The sequence below is a fragment of the Hylobates moloch genome, unplaced genomic scaffold, assembly GCF_009828535.3.
Source record: "Hylobates moloch isolate HMO894 unplaced genomic scaffold, HMol_V3 SCAFFOLD_2, whole genome shotgun sequence".
Lineage (NCBI taxonomy): Eukaryota > Metazoa > Chordata > Mammalia > Primates > Hylobatidae > Hylobates > Hylobates moloch.
Genome location: NW_026652277.1, coordinates 124,869,762 through 124,886,479, shown reverse-complemented (window position 1 = coordinate 124,886,479; position 16,718 = coordinate 124,869,762). Strand labels below are relative to the sequence as shown.

The 16,718-nt window shown below is 50.1% G+C and overlaps 1 protein-coding gene across 2 annotated transcripts in view; it reads left to right on the top strand.

Moving 5' to 3' along the window:
• The first annotated feature begins 5,573 nt into the window (after nt 1-5,573).
• Nucleotides 5,574-16,718, top strand: part of BEND3 (BEN domain containing 3) — a 49,487-nt gene continuing 38,342 nt past the window's right edge. Inside the window, exon 1 of one of the 2 annotated variants that reach the window (XM_032156016.1) lies at nt 5,574-5,999. The gene's annotated coding sequence lies outside the window, so the exon portion shown is untranslated. Of the gene's footprint in view, nt 6,000-7,144; nt 7,222-16,718 lie in introns of those variants that run through there. The other variant, XM_058435448.1, reaches the window with a different exon arrangement.

Here is a 16,718-nt window from a genome sequence, read left to right as displayed (position 1 = left end):
AGAGCGAGACTGCGTCTCAAAAAAACAAATAAACAAAAAAAACCTGTCATTTTCTTCTTTTACTCAACAATATGTCATCAACATTCTTCCATATCCATAAAAAAGAGCACCTCCCTTTCCTCTTTCTAAAGTTTACAGGCCACGCATGATGGCTCACACCTGTAATCCCAACACTGTGAGAGGCCAAGGCAAGGAGGATCACTTGAGCCCAGGAGTTTGAGACCAGCCTGGGCAACACAGCAAGACCCTGTCTCTACAAAAAGAGAAAAAAAAATGAGTCCAGCATGGTGATTTGGCCTTGTAGTCTCAGCTACCTGAGAGGGTGAGGTGGGAAGATGACTTGAGCCCTGGAGTTTGAGGCCGCAATGAGCCATGATCACACCACTGCACACTGGACTGGGTGATACAGTGAAACCCTGTATTGAAAAAAAAAAAAAAAAGCTTACATAGTATGTCGTCGAAGGTATTTTTAACTATTTTCCAAGTTCTCTTCGATTTCTTTGCTATCACAAATGATCCTGCAACGAACATATTTGTCTATGTAGACTTTTTTTTTTTTTTTGAGATGGAGTTCCGCTCTTGTTGCCCAGGCTGGAGTGCAATGGCATGATCTTGGGTCACCGCAACCTCCGTCTCCTGGGTTCAGGCTATTCTCCTGCCTCAGCCTCCCGAGTAGCTGGGATTACAGGCATGTGGCACCACGCCTGGCTAATTTTGTATTTTTAGTAGAGACGGGGTTTCTCCTTGTTGGTCAGGCTCATCTCGAACTCCCGACCTCAGGTGATCTGCCTGCCTCGGCCTCCCAAGGTGCTGGGATTACAGGTGTGAGCCGCCATGCCCAGCCCAAATAAGACTAATCTTAACATATATCCTATCATTTAGAGTCTTCGTTTTGTTTTGTTTTTCTGAGAGGTGGGGTCTTTCTCTGTCATCCAGGTTGGAGTGCTGGGATTCCATCATGGCTCACTGCAGCCTCAAACTCCTGGGCTCAAGCAATCCTCCCTTCTCAGCCTCCTGAGTAGCTAGGGCTATAGGCATGTGCCACCACACCTGACTAATTTTTTGATTTTTTTTTTTTTTTTTTTTTTTGAGACAGAGTCTTGCTTTGTCGCCCAGGCTGGAGGGCAGTGGCGTGATCTCAGCTCACTGCAACCTCTGTCTCCTGGATTCAAGAGATTCTCCTGCCTCAGCCTCCTAAGTAGCTGGGGTTATAGGCGCCTACCACCCTGCCTGGCTGATTTTTGTACTTTTAGTAGAGACGGGGTTTCACCATGTTGGCCAGGCTGGTCTTGAACTCCTGACCTCAGGTGATCGACCCACCTCGGCCTCCCGAAGTGCTGGGGTTACAGGCATGAGCCACTGCGCTTTTTTTTTTTTTTTTTTTTTTTTTTTTACCGATCGTCTCTCCCGCAATCTCGGCTCACTGCAAGCTCTGCTTCCCGGGTTCACGCCATTCTCCTGCCTCAGCCTCCTGAGTAGCTGGGACTACAGGCGCCCGCCAACACGCCCGGCTAATTTTTTGTATTTTTTTAGTAGAGACGGGGTTTCACCGTGTTAGCCAGGATGGTCTCGATCTCCTGACCTCGTGATCCGCCCGCCTCGGCCTCCCAAAGTGCTGGGATTACAGGCTTGAGCCACCGCGCCCGGCCGTTTTTTGATTTTTTGTAGAGACAGTGTCTCATTATGTTGACCAGGCTGGTCTCAAACTGCTGTTCTCAAGCAGTCCTCTTGCCTGACTCCCAAAGTATTGGGATTGCAGGCTTCAACCACCACACTCCACAGCATACAGTAATTTTTAAAAAATTGGTCAATTGCTAGAGCACTATGTGTCTCCTTTTTCTTCATTTCTAATGAACTCTGATTGGCTAGGAAGCCAGCCAACACTTGCTCCCTGCTTCCTGCCTGTCCCTGCAGCTGTGTGATCAGTTGGGGAAGGCCTAAGTACAGGCCCTTGGGCACCCCTCTGGGTGCTGGGGCCCTAGTGGCTACAGTGCCTCCAGCCAGCAGCATGGGCTCAGAATGAGCTACCGTTCAGATTGGCATTTGTTTTCTCAAGGGCTTGAAATTTAGAGTGGGACTGCAGCAGTTTTCACTCTCCCTCATGTTTTTTTTGCAGAATCCTATTGTGCAAACCAGATATTCAACAAAAATCAGATCCTGATGGCTGTATTGGGTGCTTACAATCTCAAGCTGCTATAAATTATTAAATAGTTCTCCTACACAGAAGGAAAATGTCCAGCACAAATTATCTGTAACTTTTCATTCGAAACCTCATTTTTTTCATGTCGGGTCATGGTATATCACTTACCTGCTCCACATTCCAATAAAGATAGTTGTTGGCCGGGAGTGGTGGCTCACGTCTATATCCTAGCACTTTGGGAGGCTGAGGCGGTCGGATCACAAGGTTAGGACATCGAGACCATCCTGGCCAACGTGGTGAAACCCGGTGTGTACTAAAAATACAAAACTTACCTGGGCATGGTGGCGCATGCCTGTAATTCCAGCTACTCGGGAGGCTGAGGCAGGAGAATCGCTCGAACCAGGGAGTCGGAGGTTGCAGTGAGCTGAGGTCGCACCACTGCACTCCAGCCTGGACGACAGAGCGAGACTGCGTCTCAAAAAAAAAAAAAAAAGATAGTTGTTTGTTTTTTTCAGCACACGGGTTAAACCATTGAGGCATGTCTTTCTGTAGGTCCTATTTAATAAAGTTAGTACAACCTCTCACGCCCCTTTTTTTTCACCCTCTTACTTTTCTGTTGTGAGTATTCACAGAATCTGGATCTGCCAGCTACTTCTGTTTGAAGTTGAAGACTTGGCAAAATTATACATCCAGCAGGCAAGAAATAAAGTGGAAATGTCTCACAAGTAACAGTGAAATCTGTTGCGTTGTTTTAAGTCTTTACTGAAAAAAGTCCTACTAAATATTGTCTTGCCAACTATAAATATATTTTAGCAATGATAAAAGCCTTTAGAGTAACAGTTAAGATATCTGAAACCTAATGTCTGTCTGTCTGCCACTCTTAATTATATATATTTACATTTTATATCCCAATCTTCATTAAATGCCATGCAATTTTCCATTTGAGTTTTTACATTTAGTGTCTCAGTGTTTTATATGGTCAAGTAGCCAATTTTCCCCCTGCTACATTTTACTCAGGTACAACTGAAAATGAGTTGACTAGATCGATGGCAGCAGCTCTAATTTGAAATCTTGAAAAATTCATTTTTTATTAAGCAATTTCAAATTGAGCAGACCTCTCAAAACCAGGTTGTTATTTTTCCGGGTCTTTACACACACATCCGTATGAACCATGAACTGTTACTGCACTTTCAAAACTATTATGTCTTGAAGTTTCCAAAATTATATACAACTATTCCAATACATTTTACACCTTTATGCGTTATTTTCCTTCTCCATATAAAAAAGAAAACCACATAGAAAACCATTTGAAGGAAGGTGATTTCCTTTCTCGGATAGCAATGACTTCTGTTTCTATTAATAACTTATTTGAAACAAGCCACTTACTTTGTTAAGTAGATAGGTCCATTTATGCAAATATAAGGTACATACTTTTACAATAATATTCAAGGTCAGTTTCAGTTTCCTGAAAGTTGTTTTGAAAAGTCAGCTATATCAGTTCAATTATTGTATTTGACAGAAATCTTTTGTTTCAAGCAATATGAACAGAGAAATGTTAATTTCTATTTCTATTGTTTTATTTAATTTCTCCTTAAAAACCTGAGTTGTCACTGTGAAAGATTGGTTAAATATATATCCCCTCACTACACACGTTTCTTCTAGTCCTCTTTCCAAAAATTTAACAAGGTCGTTTTACATTCTTAAAGCACCACAGCAAAGTGATTTAAATGCAAAATGTGCTTAAGTGCTACTTAACTATTCCTAACTCTTCTACTGGGAAATCCCAGAAAACTGAACTAATGAAATGCAACTTCTACTTTAAAAATTCTAATTATAACTGTCACATTAAATTGAAGGTGAGAATAAAACTGGTGTATCTGTTAACTAAGTCAAGCGATGTACTGTGTCGTACGTGTTATTTAATGTGCAAGTGTAAAAGTCAAGTTCTCTGCAGAAATCGAAGTGCCTCCCCTCAGTCTTCTGAGAATGTATAAATTAACCATTCTCCCCCAAGCGGTCCTCCTCCCTTCCTCCCTCCGCCCTATTTTAAATGTAGATAGGGCGACCTAAGTCTTTTGAATTTAAAGGGCTGCTATCTCGGCCCCATTCTTTTCATCATCCTGTTTTCAATGACACTGAGCACGTATAGATTCTTCTATAAAAGCACCCCCTGGATGCAGGGCTTGGTTCTTCAGGCTGCTTGCTTAATTTTGCATAGCAATTAGTACTGACTTCTCTAAACTAGTAATCCAAATACAGCTCGAGAATGTTCCACGTAGTTCCTCAAACTTAACCCTGTGCCTTTTGATTTCAAGCCCGAAGGGGAGGAACTTGCATAATTACTAAATTCCCAATTGGAGTGGTCTGAAGGAGCCTACGGTAAACCCAAACTATACGTTAATTCAAACCCTCGCCGCGACTGGGCAGCAAGGAGCCAACATATGCCTTCTTTTAAAAATCTATTCTACCTATTCACTGACCGCGCAGGGCCGTGCCACATGGTCCTCCCTTGCAGCCAGTCAGCTGTGAGCAGCAGATGGGATCATTTGCATTTTTCTTTTTATACTTTCTTTGATCGGCAAATTAAAGGATTTTTCTTAAATTTACATTCTCATTGTTTGCCTAAAATACAAACGTGGCTAAACTGTTGAATTGGGCTTCCCTGACTCTCACCCAGCACCTTCCCCTCCCCCCGCCCAGCCACTGAGACTTGAGAAAATACCCGAGGGGTAGATTTCGTATTTATCAACTGGGAATCTACAGTCCAAGAGTTAGGAGTAGACAGAATCAGCCTTTATTGAGTTGGTGACTCGTGTTTTTCTATTTTAGGCGCTCGGTGCAGACAGCCCGTGGGTTTGTGTTTGTGGGGTGTGTGTCTGTGAGCGCGGGCGCTTCCGAAGCTCTCGCTCCGCAGCCTCACACCCCAGAACTTCGGGTTGCAAGTAGCAGGCAAGATTTTAGCTCTGAGGCTCACAACAGAGGGCGGCCACCGTGCAGGGGGAGTGGCCAGAGCCAGCTTTTCCCAGCGCCAGGGTCGCTCTCCCGGGTCCCGCCGGACTCCATGCCGCCCCGCGGGGCCGCAGGAGCCACCCGGGCCCTCGTGCCCCAAGGTCTTTGTGCCGGTCGCGGCGCGGGAAGACCCACCCCGGGGGCCTGGGCTACGGCCCAAAGGCCAAAAATGCGGGAGAGGCGTGGGCGCGAGGCGGGACAAGTTCTGCACAGTCGCCGTCCCGCAAGGGGCAAAAAAGTAGAAAAAGCCGTTTGGGGCCAAACTCTCGGGTCTGAGAAACCACGTTTCCGAGGACGGACTTGCGGTGGGAAGACACATGGGGTACAGGGAACATTGTTCGCGGCGCCTGCCCGGCGCGCCGTGGGTGCGCGGCCGCCACCCTCGCCCCCGCCCCGGGCAGCCAGCGCGGGCCCACGTGGAGCCACTGCGCCGGCCGAGCGCGCCGGGCCGCCTGGGTCCCCGGAGTGCGCGCCCGAGCTCCCCGCCGCGGCCGTTCACGCCCGAGCGCCGCCGCCGCCGGTCCCGCGTGTGCCCCGCTGAGGGGGAGGGGCGGGCCGGGGGTGGGGGCGGAGGGGTTGTGGTTCCACTGCAGCGGGGGCTCCTGTGTCCTTGTGCGGAAATGACACACGGAGTCCCGTCACGTCACGCGAGAGCGCAGCGCACGGACACACACAAAGAGAGGGGAAAATACACGGCGCTCACCCGCCCGCCGCCCCCAGCGCCTCCCCGGGCCGCCCCGGCCAGGCCCTCCGCGCGCGGCCCCCACTCCCCGGCCCCGCGCCCTCCCCCCCACGTGGCGCCCAAACTCGGCGCGGGCCCGCCCGGCAAAGTACAGAACTCGCGTCCCAGGTAAGTGCGGGGCGGATCAAGCCGGCCGCGCGGCGGCGGCAGCGGCAGCGTTGGCGGCTCCGGGGCGAGCGGCCGGGAGAGTGGCTGCAACATCCATGCCGGGGTGGGGGCGGGAGCAGGGGAGGGGACGCGGAGGGGGGCTGCTCCGAGCGCGCCCGCCGGTAGTAGCGCCCACCCCCGCGCGGGCCGAGCCACCGGAGCGGGCGCCGGGCGCCCACGGGCTCGCCGCGCCCATTGTGCTGCGCGCCCCTTTGTGCCCGCTCGGAACGCGGCGGCTCCATGGCGTTCTGGGGAGCACGCGCGCCGCGCGGGGGCGGGGGGTTCGCGCGGTGGAACCGTCCGCGCCGCCTCCGCCGTCCGCCCCACTCGCGCCGCGCGCCGGCCCCGCACCCCCGCCGGGCGCCGCGATGGAGCGGCCGGGGCGGCCGGAAGGCTCTGCCGTACTCGCGGCCGCTTGGCGCTCGCGCTCGGCGGGGCTGTGGCGGGGCACTGCTCGGCGTATGGAAAGGGGTGTCGGAGCGGGAGCAGGGGGCGGGGACTGGAGGGAGATGCCGGGCGGCGAGCGGGAGGCCTGGGGAGCCGCCGCTCGGAGGAACGAAGCCTCCGGAGGCTGCAAATGGAGCGAGGCCGGCCCGCGGCGGCGGCGGCCGCGGCCGGGAGCGGAGAGGGATGGGCCCCGCCGCCAGGGGGCGCAGCGCTCCCTTCCCGGCCGTTCCACGGCGGTTCGCGGTTCCCGCTGCCCAGGAGCTGGAGGCGGGCCCGGCGCCTTGGGTGTGCACCCGGGCTGGCGCGAGGCCTGGCCGGCCGGCCGCAAAGCTAAAGCCTGGGGCGCTCGCCGCTCCTCGTGACCGCTCCTTTCCCTCTCTGTGATAAACGTGATTTCCCACGCATGCTTTGCCCTTGCCTCATCCATGAGCTGTGCACCACGGATTTGGAGGCCCTTGTGTGCTTGTTTACCTACGTCTCCCTATGTAGATATTTTAAACAAGGTGTTTTTACAGAGATACAAGTTTTATTGATTGCTCAGGTGGTCTTTCTGGAAGAATTCTGCTTGTAAAGTCTAACTCGACAAGAGTGCCGGGAGGAACAAGTTTACTCACCAGAGTTGGAAATGTGCAGTTCATCTCCTTAAAGTAACTTTTGAATGGTTGAATGCAAATAGTAAACATGCCACAGGGCAGCGTGGCATAGTGCCAGAAAGCTACGGTTGCAGGATACTGAGGTAAGGAGGTGAGTCCTTGAGACTAGCCAGGTATATAAACGGCCGGGATGGAGGACGTTCTCTTGTTACCCGCTCCCCACTTCCACCCTTGCAGTCCGTTTTTCTCTTTTTTTTAAACCATTCATCCCTAGATTTTGGCTTTATACTACCATACAAGAGCCTATCAAGCTTCCCTCGGTAATGGGACTTGAGCAAGATTTTTTATCGCCCTCACAGTTTCACATCCCCAGCCTCTAACCCAGTGTCTCATAACTTAGGCGCTCAGTGCGTATTTCCTAAATGAATGGAGAGAGCCTCTTGGATTCTAGAGGAAAGATGGAGCCAGAGCAGCCAGTTGTTGCTGTTGGGTTAGCTGGTGTCTGTGTGGCCCTTGAAATCTGTCACATAAATCTCCTGTCATGGAACATGAGTTTTTTTTTTTTTGAGACGGAGTCTTGCTCTGTCACCCGGGCTGGAGTGCAGTGGCTCGATCTCTGCTCACTGCAACGTCTGCCTCCCGGGTTCAAGCGATTTTCCTGCCTCAGCCTCACCTAGTAGCTGGGATTACAGTCCATGTGCCACCATGCCTTGCTAATTTTTGTATTTGTAGTAGAGACGGAGTTTCACCATGTTGCCCAGGCTGGTTTCCCGACCTCAGGTGATCTGCCTGCCTGGCCTCCCAAAGTGCTGGGATCATAGGCATGAGCCACCGTGCTTTTTTTTTTTTTTTTTTTTAGACGGAATCTCACTCTGTCATCAGGCTGTAGTGCAGTGGCGTGATCTCTTCTCGCTGCAGCCTCCGCCTCCCAGGTTCAAGGGATTTTCCTGCCACAGCCTCCCGAGTAGCTGGGACTACAGGCGCGTACCACCACTCCCAGCTAATTTTTTGTATTTTTAGTAGAGACGGACTTTCACTGTGTTAGCCAGGATGGTCTCGATCTCCTGACCTTGTGATCTGCTCACCTCGGCCTCCCAAAATGTTGGGATTACAGGCGTGAGCCACCGCACCCAGCCTTTCTTTTTTTTTTTTTTCTTGAGATAGAGTTTCGCTCTCGTTGCCCAGGCTGGATTGCAATGGCGCGATCTCGGCTCACCGCAACCTCCGCCTCTTGGGTTCAAGTGATTCTCCTGCCTCAGCCTCCCAAGTAACTGGGATTATAGGCGCACACCACCACGCCCAGCTAGTTTTGTATTTTTAGTAGAGACGGGATTTCTCCATGTTGGTCAGGCTGGTCTTGAACTCCTGACGTCAGGTCATTCGCCAGCCTCGGCCTCCCAAAGTGCTGGGTTTACAGGTGTGGACCACCGCGCCCAGCCTTTTTTTTTTTTTGTTACCAGAGATGCCATCTTCTTGCTGAAGAACTAATATAACAGGAAAGTTTTATGTGATTCCGCCTACCTTCTCCACGCCCAGCAAGAAGACAGGCTAGTTAGGAACTGGCAGATGAGACAGCATCCCAACAATCTATTAAAAGGTGCCATATTGACACATTTTCTTTATATCCTCTCCCTTTGGGTTCTTTCTTGGCTCCTAAGCACCCCTGTGTGAGCAAAAGCATAGCAGAATGTCCAATAATTACAAAGAGAAAAATTGGAGTGAGCCCTGACACAGGTTTGGTTAGGTGAAAATGTAATATCCTATATTAATGTCTCACCTGCTACTTTTTAGCACTGCCTAGAAAGTCCCTGGAAGCAATGAGAAAGAAAACAGCATGTTTATATGAATTGTGTTGACACCATGATGAAAAGTTTCAATACCTCAAATTGTATAATGTAGAAGCATAAAGTGCGAAGGTCACTAGCCAACCAGCAAAAATAATTTGGTGTTTGTATATGGGAGGCTGGGATGTAGTGTTTTTTTCCTGGTGCTTAATTTTTTTTTTTTTTTTTTTGAGATGGAGTCTCACTCTGTTGCCCAGGCTGGAGTGCAGTGGCGTGATCTTGGCCCACTGCAATGTCTACCTCCTGGGTTCAAGTGATTCTCCTGCCTCAGCCTCCCAAGTAACTGGGATTACAGGTTCGTGCCACCACACCCATCTAATTTTTGTGTTTTTAGTAGAGATGGGGTTTCACCATATTGGCCAGGCTGGTCTTGAACTCCTGACCTCAAGTGATCCACTGGCTTCAGCCTCCCAAAGTGTTAGGATTACAGGCGTGAGCCATCGCGCCTGGCCTGGTGCTTAATTTTGGTATTAAGTGATAGATTTTGGTTGCTAACCTAATTGCATTGTTCCCATCATTGGCTAAGGTAAGCTTGGGGAATTAATTGTAGAATTAATCTTTGGAATGGGAAACCTATTCTGTATCTCTTTAGTGGTGTTTATAGGGATGTGTATATGTGTTATCTTTCTTTTTTTTTTTTTTTCCTGAGATGCAGTCTCACTCTGTCACCCAGGCTAGAATGCAGTGGCACAATTCTCAGCTCAGTGCATCCTACGCCTCCTGGGTTCAAGTGATTCTTCTGTCTCACCCACCCGAGTAACTGGGATCACAGGCGTGCACTACCATACCCGGCTAATTTTTGTATTTTTAGTAGAGACGGGGTTTCACCATGTTGGACAGGCTGGTCTCAAACTCCTGACCTTAGGTGATCTGCCCACCTCGGCCTCCCAAAGTGCTGAGATTACAGGCGTGAGCCACCACGCCTAGCCTACATGTGTTATTTTTCATGGAATGATACACTCCCAGAGAGTCAATTTTACTCTGGGAATTTTTCAGACAGGGTCTCTCTCTTTCGCCCAACCTGGAGTGCAGTGGCACAGTCTAGGCCCATTGCAACCACTGACTCCCGGGCTCAAGCGATCCTCCCACCTCAGCCTCTCATGTAGCTGGACCTACAGGTATGTGCCACCACACCTGGCTAATTTTTTATATTTTTAGTAGATACGGGGTTTCACCATGTTGGCCAGGCTGGTCTCGAACTCCTGAGCTCAAGTGATTTACTTGTGTCGGCCTCCCAAAGTGCTGGGATTGCAGGTGTGAGCCACCACCTGACCGGGATAAATTTTTAAAATGAAACTTAAATGGTTGGGTGCAGTGGCTCACACCTGTAGTCCCGGCACTTTGGGAGGCCGAAGCGGGTGGATCACCTGAGGTCAGGAGTTCCAGACCAGCCTGGCCAACATGGCAAAACCTCCTACCTACTAAAAATACAAAAATTAGCCAGGTGTGGTGGTGGGTAATCCCAGCTACTCGGGAGGCTGAAGCGGGAGAATTGCTTGAACCTGGGAGGAGGAGGCTGCAGTGAGCCAAGAGCGTGCCACACTGCACTCCAGCCTGGGTGACAGAGCAAGACTCTGTCTCAAAAAGAAAAGAAAAAGAAATAAAGTCATACACAAAAAAATGTGCTAAAAACTGATTTTTTGGTGCTTTGTATCACCTTGCTCTGACAGTCTCTTCTCCAAATTTGATAATGCTCTTCTTCCATTTCTAATACATCAGTGTTTCTTGCAACATCATTGTTTCAACCCAGAGCTCTTGTGGTTTCTGGGATTAGCTGCCACAGGTTCCCCACACATGCCAAACTAAGAGCTCTGCATGCCAGTATCAGCCCTCAGAGTGTTAAACATCAGAGGGGCTGTTTTAAGAGTGGCAGTGAATGCTTGGCATGTTAGTCTGTGAATTTTGTATGAAAACCACTTTTACAAACTATTGTTTTAGAGCTGAATTTTTCTCAGCAGGTCACCTGATACCATGCTCTCCCTCCATTTTTTTAAGACAGAGTCTGGCTGTGTTGACCAGGCTAATCTTGAACTCCTAGGCTCAAGCAATGCTTCCGCCTGAGCCTCTTGAGTAGCTGGGACTATGGGTGCACGCCACTGTGCCCAGCTTCCTTTTTTTTTTGAGTCAGGGTCTCACTCTGTCACCTAGGATGGAGTGCAGTAGCACGATCACAGCTCACTGCAGCTTCAACCTCCTGGGCTCAAACGATCCTCCCACTTCAGCCTCCCAGGTGGCTGGAACTACAGGCCTGTGCCACCATGCCTGGCTAATTTTTTTGAGACGGAGTTTTGCCCTTGTTGTCCAGGCTGGAGTGCAATGGCATGATGCCAGCTCACTGCAACCACCGCCTCCCAGGTTCAAGCAATTCTCCTGCCTCAGCCTTCCGAGTAGCTGGGATTTCGGGTGTCTGCCACTACACCTGGCTAATTTTTGTATTTTTAGTAGAGATGGGGTTTAACCATGTTGGCCAGGCTGGTCTTGAACTCCTGACCGCAAGTGATCCTCCTGCCTCAGCCTCCCAAAGTGCTGAGGCTACAGGCATGAGCCACCATGCCGGCAATTTTTTTTGTATTTTTTATAGAGATGGGGATTCACCGTATTGCCCAGGCTGGTCTCAAACTCCTGGAGTCAAGTGTTCCACATGTCTTTGGCTGAGATTACAGGTGTGAGCCACTATGCCTGCCCCACCTCGATTTTTTTTTTTTTTTTTTTTTGAGACAGAGTCTTGCTCTGTCACCCAGGCTGGAGTGCAGTGGCACTATCTCAGCTCACTGGACCCTCCACCTCCCAGGTTCAAGGATTCTCTTGCCTCAGCCTCCTAAATAGCTGGGATTACAGGCCCGTGCCACCATACCCAGCTAATTTTTGTATTTTTAGTAGAGACGGGGTTTTGTCATGTTGGCCAGGCTGGTCTCTCAACCTCGGGTGATCTGCCCACCTCGGCCTCCCAAAGTGATGGGATTATAGGCATGAGCCACCATGCCCAGACCGCCCCCCTGCCCCCCGCCAATTTTTAATCCAAGTTGAAACGTGTATTTAAAGTCAGCCCTCTTGGCTGGATGTGGTGGCTCATACTTGTAATCCCAGCACTTTGGGAGGCTAAGGTGGGTGGATCTCTTGAGGACAGGAGTTTGAGACCAGCCTGGCCAACATGGCGAAACCCCATCTCTACTGAAAAATACAAAAATTAGCCAGGTGTGGTGGCACATGACTGTAGTCCCAGCTACTCGGGAGCCTGAGACAGGAGAATTGCTTGAACCCGGGATGCAGAGTTGCAGAGAGCCGAGGTCGCACCACTGCACTCCATCCTGGGCAACAGAGCGAGACTCCGTCTCAAATCAATCAGTCAATCAATCAGCCCTCTTAATTTTTTTTTTCTACCTATGGCCACCTCTCCTCTTGTCTGATTTTCAGTTATTTCTGACTAGTGAAACACAGTTGCATCAGTATCAGGGCATTGATTGCTCAATTGAGTAAGTCATTTACTGGCCTTTTCTTGTATGTCAGGGGCTGTTTTGGTTTGAGCATGGAGCTAGCAGAGCGAAGGACCGAGGCTTGCTTAGGATTGGGGGTGCAGTATACACCCGACTGCCCCGAACCCTAATTAGCTTGTGTGGTCACAAGATAAAACACTTGAAAAAATGGGAAGTGCAACGGAAACTCAGCTTATACCTCCTAGGAAAATTAGTCACCGTTGTGCAGTCAGTCACATGGCTGGATGCTGGAATGTGCGGTCCCTCCTTCCACCTTGAGCCTCAGCTTCTGCATGCCAAGGTTAATATGCAGAGTCTCCTGTGAGCCATGTGAGGAGGTAGCCCTCCATGAGGTTGGGGAGAACGTAAGTGGAACTTCTTAGCTGAGGAAGATGGCACATTTACTCAAGACTCAGAAGACGCAAGTGACCAAAGATTAAGACGCCAAATCACAGGCGCGCGGGCAGGGTTGTGCGGCTGTGCTTGGCTGCATGCGGAAGATGAGGTTGTGCTCTGACTGAATAAGGAAGGCAGCTACAATTACAGCTTTAGAAAAACTCGGGGGAAAATTGCCCTGGTTTTGTGAGGACTGGTATTTTTCAAACTGCATTTGCAGATGTGCCTAAAAATAAAAACAAATTGTGAACATGTCCTGCAAGTCCCTTGGGCAGGATGCCACTGCCAAGGGGGCTGGGTCCTGAGAGCCTCGAGGCTCCCAGCCGGTCCTGTGAACCCAGAGACCCGCGGCACCAGAGTGGATGGCATGGGAACATTCCTCCTGTCCTCAGGGAGAGCGTTTTATTTGGTTTCATCCCCCTCCCTCCAGTTTCTGTGTTTCATTGGAAAGAAAAGTTACTAAACCTTTTTAATCTTTTAAGCCATTTTATTTAATTTGCAGTTCTTAAAAATTCACTATTAAAATGCACTTTAGGCTGGGCAGGATGGCTCACACCTGTAATCCCAGGACTTTGGGAGGCCGAGGCGGGTGGATCACTTGAGGCCAGGAGTTCAAGGCCAGCCTGGCCAACATGGTAAAACCCCGTCTCTACTGAAAATACAGAAATTTTTTTTTTTTTTGAGACGGAGTCTCGCTCTGTCGCCCAGGCTAGAGTGCAGTGGCGCGATCTCGGCTCACTGCAAGCTCCGCCTCCTGGGTTCACGCCATTCTCATGCCTCAGCCTCTCAGAGTAGCTGGGACTACAGGCGCCTGCCACCACGCCCGGCTAATTTTTTTTGTGTTTTTAGTAGAGACAGGGTTTCACCATGGTCTCGATCTCCTGACCTCGCGATCTGCCCGCCTCGGCCTCCCAAAGTGCTGGGATTACAAGCATGAGCCACGGCACCCGGCCAAAAATACAGAAATTAACCGGGCATGGTGGCGCATGCCTGTAATCCCAGCTACTTGGGAGGCTGAGGCAGGAGAATCGCTTGAACCCAGGAGGCAAAGGTTGCAGTGAGCTGAGATCGTGCCACTGCACTCCAGCCTGGGCGACAGAATGAGACCTTGCCTCAAAAAAATAAAAAAATAAAATGCGCTTTAAACATCTTTTCCTTAAAAAAAAAGAAGAAGCTTTATTTTTTTTATTTTTGAGACGGAGTCTTGCTCTGTCCCCCAGGCTGGAGTGCAGTGGCTCGCTCGGCTCACTGCAAGCTCCGCCTCCCGGGTTCACGCCATTCTCCTGCCTCAGCCTCCCAAGTAGCTGAGACTACAGGCGCCCGCCACCACGCCCAGCTAATTTTTTGTATTTTTAGTAGAGACGGGGTTTCACCATGTTAGCCAGGATGGTCTCGATCTCCTGACCTTGTGATCCTCCCGCCTCAGCCTCCCAAGGTGCTGGGATTACAGGCTTGAGCCACCGCGCCCGGCAAGAAGCTTTATAATAGGTAACATTGAGTGCTATGTGACAGACACTTTCTCCTTTGTAATTTTCACAAAAACTTTTTGAGGTGAGGTAGATGTGTCCAGCTCCTATTACAGAATGCAGCTTGGATGGGTAGGTAAACAGCTGGCCTGTTGTTAGATGCTAAATATTTTAACTGGGTTAAAAACCTTTTTGGGCTGGGCGCAGTGGCTCATGCCTGTAATCTCAGCACTTTGGGAGGCTGAGGTGGGTGGATCATTTGAGGTCAGGAGTTTGAGACCAGCCGGGCCAACATGGTGAAACCCTGTCTCTACTAAAAATACAAAAATTAGCCGGGTGTGGTGGTGCATGCCTGTAATCCCAGATAGTTGGGAGGCTGAGGCAGGAGAATCACTTGAACCCGGGAGGCAGAGGTTGCAGTGAGCCGAAATTGCGCCACTGCACTCCGGTCTGGGCAACAGAGTGAGACTCCGTCTCAAAAAACAAACAAAAAAGCCCTCTTTGAAAACTGGGCTGGGTTAAGGGCCAGGTGTGGGGGCTTACACCTGAAATCCCAGCACTTTGGGAGGCTGAGGCAGGCGGGTTGCTGGAAGCCCGGAGTTTGAGACCAGTTTAGGCAACACCTGGAGACCCTGTCTCTACAAAAAATAAAAAATTAGCTGGGTTTGGTGGCGTGCACCTGTAGTCCTAGCTACTCATAGGCTGAGATGGGAGAATCATCTGAGCCCAGGAGTTCAAGGCTACAGTGAGCTCTGATCATACTATTGCACTCTGCCTGGGTAACAGAGCAAGACCCCCATCTCTGGGGAAAAAAAAAAAAAAAAATGAAAAAACTGGATTAAAAGCCAGGGTTTCATGCAGTTCCACCTGACTCCCAAAGTTTAGTAGAGAATTCCATTTTTTGGGGGGTCACCTGCACTAGTTCCTGCCTTGGTCACAGGCTGGCCCATCTGGCTAGTTGACTTGCTCGTGCACCTGCACCGAGCTCACAGCTCAGCAGGAAGAGGGAAAGAACGCTGGGAGGTATGGCCCATTCCTCAGTCCCAGCTTTCTTGGAAGGCTGGAATGAAGCTGTCATGCCAGGAGTCTCCTGAAGTCCTTCCTGCTCCTTGATCTCAGCTGCATCCCTTGGGCGGCACAAATGCACCCTCACCCCCGCCCCATTCCCTATCTGCACAAGAAGCAGTGCTTGTGGGGACTGTGTGGGTTGACATACGTAACACTTAGAACATGGAGCCTGTGCCACACGAATACTAACTACTGTCCCCCTCTTCTAGGTTTAATTTTTAGAAGTCAGTGTCACCTGTAGCAGAGAAGTTCCTTGAAATCAAATCAGACATATGGCAATTGTGCAAAGATTGAAGTAAGGTTTAGGTCTTGGTTAAATTTTTAAAACCCTTGAGTTTGTTTTGTTAATGACTGAGCATATTCTCTCCACTTTACTTTTTGTGTGTGGCAGGGGCCACACAGCCACCGTCCCTATTGTCTCAGGTTCCAATCACATTCCTGTTCTGGGGCCCACATTCTCAAGGGAATCTTCTGGTAGTGAGAGTTTGCTTCAGTTTACATCTGGAAACAGCTCTTAGGGGTAAGGGGGATTTGCCCCTGAGTGGCATGAGGTCAGGGCTGCTGAGGCCAGGTCTTCCCAGACTGGCACCTCAGTGCAGTGGCGAGGACATCTCTGATCTAGCAGGGTAAAATCCGGAGTCAGCTGGCTGGAATTTGAACCTCCAGGTTGCAGGAAGCCCAAGTACTTCCCATTTCTGGGCCTGCTGCTTGTCCTGTGTGACTCCCCGGCCACAGGCCTCTGGCAGCTCTGATTAGGCTCACACTACTGTCACAAAAAGACCTGGTCTGTCTGCTCTCTCCACAGCAACCGACTATTCAAAGAACGTGATAGAAACGTACCCCGGGCCACTCCCAGCCGCCTGTGGGTTCACTAGAGAACGTCCTTTTGGAAATCTATGGGCTGGACAGGGAAAAGGCCAGTGATCCTGATCAACTGCCCCCTGCTTAGAAGACCATGTCATCTCCCATCCCAGTTCTTTTTTTTTTTTTTTTTTTTCTTTTTTGAGACGGAGTCTTTCTCTGTCTCCCAGCAGACTGGAGTGCAGTGGCGTAATCTCGGCTCACTGCAACCTCTGTCTCCCAGGTTCAAGTGATTCTCCTGCCTCAGCCTCCCGAGTAGCTGGGACTACAGGTGGGTGCCTCCACGCCCAGCTGATTTTTGTATTTTTAGTAGAGACAGGGTTTCACCATGTTAGCCAGTACGGTCTCCATATCTTGACCTCGTGATCCACCTGGCTTGGCCTCCCAAAATGCTGGGATTACAGGTGTGAGCCACTGCGCCCAGCCGACAGTGGACTTTTTAACCAAATATCCATTCACGCTTGCTGATTTTTGTTCTGTGTGCATGTACAGTAGGCCCCGCCACATCTGCAGGTTCATCCAACTGCAGGTA